Source organism: Saccopteryx bilineata, chromosome 3 (assembly GCF_036850765.1).
Source record: "Saccopteryx bilineata isolate mSacBil1 chromosome 3, mSacBil1_pri_phased_curated, whole genome shotgun sequence".
NCBI lineage: Eukaryota > Metazoa > Chordata > Mammalia > Chiroptera > Emballonuridae > Saccopteryx > Saccopteryx bilineata.
Window position 1 is genome coordinate 198,225,607 of NC_089492.1, and position 869 is coordinate 198,226,475.

The 869-nt window shown below is 44.3% G+C and overlaps 1 non-coding gene across 1 annotated transcript; it reads left to right on the plus strand.

The window, feature by feature from the left end:
- Positions 1-556: 556 nt before the first annotated feature.
- On the plus strand, positions 557-632 carry TRNAI-AAU (transfer RNA isoleucine (anticodon AAU)). The gene has a single exon. It is a non-coding gene; the product is annotated as a tRNA-Ile (tRNA).
- Positions 633-869: the final 237 nt, after the last annotated feature.

Consider the following 869-nt stretch of genomic DNA (forward strand, 5'->3'; position numbering starts at 1 on the left):
GTGTAGTGACTCAGTTTAGTGAAAAGGAGAATACATGGGGAAGCGGGAAAAGAAGCAAAGAAGGTTACATGGTATATTACCCAGCCTCAGTGGCAGACAACAGAGTTCAACCTAGTTAGTTTGAGCAGGAAGGGATTTATTAGAATATTGTATGGTTTACAGGCTCTTGGGGAAGACTGAAGAAATGGATTCCAGAATGGTCTTTTAAGAGCACTGCCCAAAGCTACCACGCAGAACTAAAGGAGCTATTGCCTCTTCAATAATTCAGCAGATGTTCATATTTACTTTAAAAATATTTAAATAATCTCTTCTCTGACACTTAAAATTTTTCTTTTTCTTTTTCTTCTTTGAACATATATTTCATTCCACTTTTTCCTTGGAATTCTATCATAGTGTAATATATATGTTTGATAATTTTTAATAGCTTTATTGATGTTTATAATTCATATGTTGTACAATTCCCACATTTCAAGTGTAGAATTTAATGGCTTTTAGTATATCAAGAGCTGTGTATGCATGAATGCAATCAATAAATTTTCATTTCAAAGAATTTTTGGCCCTGGCCGGTTGGCTCAGCGGTAGAGCATCGGCCTAATGTGTGGAGGACCCGGGTTCGATTCCCGGCCAGGGCACACAGAAGAAGTGCCCATTTGCTTCTCCACCCCTCCGCCGCGCTTTCCTCTCTGTCTCTCTCTTCCCCTCCCGCAGCCAAGGCTCCATTGGAGCAAAGATGGCCCGGGCGCTGAGGATGGCTCCTTGGCCACTTCCCCAGGTGCTAGAGTGGCTCTGGTCGCAACATGGCGACGCCCAGGATGGGCAGAGCATCGCCCCATGGTGGGCGTGCCAGGTGGATCCCGGTCGGGCGCATG